This window comes from Mus musculus, chromosome 5 (assembly GCF_000001635.26).
Source record: "Mus musculus strain C57BL/6J chromosome 5, GRCm38.p6 C57BL/6J".
Classification (NCBI taxonomy): domain Eukaryota; kingdom Metazoa; phylum Chordata; class Mammalia; order Rodentia; family Muridae; genus Mus; species Mus musculus.
In genome coordinates, this window is record NC_000071.6 from 83698524 (window position 1) to 83701239 (window position 2716).

Genomic DNA, 2716 nt, shown 5'->3' on the forward strand with positions numbered 1-2716 from the left:
TCCTTACAGCCTCAGTCTTGTTGGACTACAATGTGTTGTGAGGGCTCCTCTGGGACATTTGTTGCTGAAAGACCTGCCTGTTTACACACTCATATACTACTCTACCACTCCATGTAACAGCTACAGTCTACACATACAATAATTGCATAACCAACTCATGTCCATTGGGATTTGAGAACTACTGTGCTGGAAGGACTTTATATATGGTACCAGGCCAAAGACCTATGGGGACAGTAGTTCTAGTCTCCAGAGAGAAGTGCTTGCTTTTGTTTTGATGCACAAATGTGATGTACCTTTCAAATTTGAATGGGTGTGGTTGTGCTCATATATTATTCCAAAATCCAAGTTGTGGAGGGGAAATTCATTTAGTAGTGTACAGATGTTAATTCAGAGACAAGGAATTGGCTGAGCTCCTGAGAATGACAGACTGTTGTTGTGGGACATTGGCCTTATGCTCAGGCCTGAATGGAAGAAAATGATCAAGTATCTATATTACTTCCTCCAAGGATCATCACACAAAGGGGAGAAGAAATAACACATGAGCAAAAAAAAAAAAAAAAAAAAGGTGGAGAGTTCTATATCTATTTCCTCTGAATATATCTATTTCCTCTGAATTGAAACATTTCATCCTGAAAGAGAAGAGACTCTTAAGACACAAAACACCCATGGAAGGAGTTACAGAGACAAAGTTTGGAGCTGAGACGAAAAGATGGACCATCTAGAGACTGCCATATCCAGGGATCCACTCCATAATCAGCTTCCAAACGCTAACACCATTGCATACACTAGCAAGATTTTATCGAAAGGACCCAGATGTAGCTGTCTCTTGTGAGATTATGCCGGGGTCTAGCAAACACAGAAGTGGATGCTCACAGTCAGCTATTGGATGGATCACAGGGCTCCCAATGGAGGAGCTAGAGAAAGTACCCAAGGAGCTAAAGGGATCTGCAACCCTATATGTGGAACAACATTATGAACTAACCAGTACCCCGGAGCTCTTGACTCTAGCTGTATATGTATCAAAAGATGGCCTAGTCAGCCATCACTGGAAAGAGAGGTTCATTGGATGTGCAAACTGTATATGCCCCAGTAGAGGGGAACACCAGGGCCAAAAAAATGGGAATGGATGGGTAGGGAAGTAGGGGGGGAGGGCATGGGGGACTTTTGGGATAGCATTGGAAATGTAATTGAGGAAAATATGTAATAAAAAATAATAAAAAAAACACATGAAATTTAAAAGATTCAGAAAATGTAGTTGTAAGAGTCCAATATCTTAGTTCAAGGATATACAACCAGTAGCCAACATCAAAGTAAATAGTGAGAAGCTGGAAGCAATCCAACTAAAATCAGGGACTAGACAAGAAAGCACACTTTCTCCCTACCTATTCAACATTGTGCTTTAAGTCCAAGCCAGAGCGATTTGACAACAAAAGGAGATCAAGGGGATACAAATTGGAAAGGAAGAAGTCAAAATATCACTTTTTGCAGACGATATGATAGTATATATAAGTGACCCTAAAAATTCCACCGGAGCACTCCTAAACCTGATAAACAATGAAGTAGCTGGATATAAAATTAACTCAAACAAGTCAATGGCCTTTCTCTACACAAAGAATAAACAGGCTGAGAAAGAAATTAGAGAAAGAATACTTTTCTACATAGTCACAAATAATATAAAATACCTTGGTGTGACTCTAACTAAGGAAGTGAAAGATCTGTATGATAAGAACTTCAAGTCTCTAAAGAAGTTAAAGATCTCAGAAGATGGAAAGATCTCCGATGCTCATGGATTGGCAGGATCAATATAGTCTGGCTATCTTGCCAAAAGAAATCTATAGATTCAATGCAATCCCCATCAAAATTCCAACTCAATTCTTCAATGAATTGGAAAGGCCAACCTTCAAATTCATCTGGAATAACAAAAAACCTAGGATAGCAAAAACTCTTCTCAAGGATAAGAGATCCTCTGGTGGAATCACCATGCTTGACCTAAAGCTGTACTACAGAGCAATTGTGATTAAAAAACAAACAAACAAACAAAAAACAAACAAAAAACAAAAAAACAAAAACAAAAACTACATGGTACTGGTATAGCGACAGACAAGTAGACCAATGGAAAAGAATTGAAGTCTGAGAAATAAACCCACACACCTATGGTCACTTGATCTTTGACAAGGGAGCTAAAACCATCCAGTTGAAAAAAAAAAGACAGCATTTTTAACAAATGGTGGTGGCACAACTGGCGGTTATCATGCAGAAGAATGCAAATTGATCCATTCCTATCTCCTTGTACTAAGGTAAAATCTAAGTGAATTAAGGAACTCCACATTAAAGCAGAGACACTGAAACTTCTAGAGGAGAAAGTTGGGAAAAGCCTCAAAGTTATGGGTACAGGGGAAAAATTCCGAATAGAACAGCAATGGCTTGTGCTGTAAGATCAAGAATTGACAAATGGGACCTCATAAAATTGCAAAGCTTCTGTAAGGCAAAAGACACCATCAATAAGACAAAAAGGCCACCAAGAAATTAGGAAAGAATCTTTACCTATCCTAAATCAGATAGTGGACTAATATCCAATATATATAAAGAACTCAAGAAGGTGGACTCCAGAAAATCAAATAACCCCATTAAAATTGGGGCTCAGACCTAAACAAAGAATTCTCAGGAGAGGAATACTGAATGGCTGAGAAGCACCTGAAAAAATGTTCAGCATCCT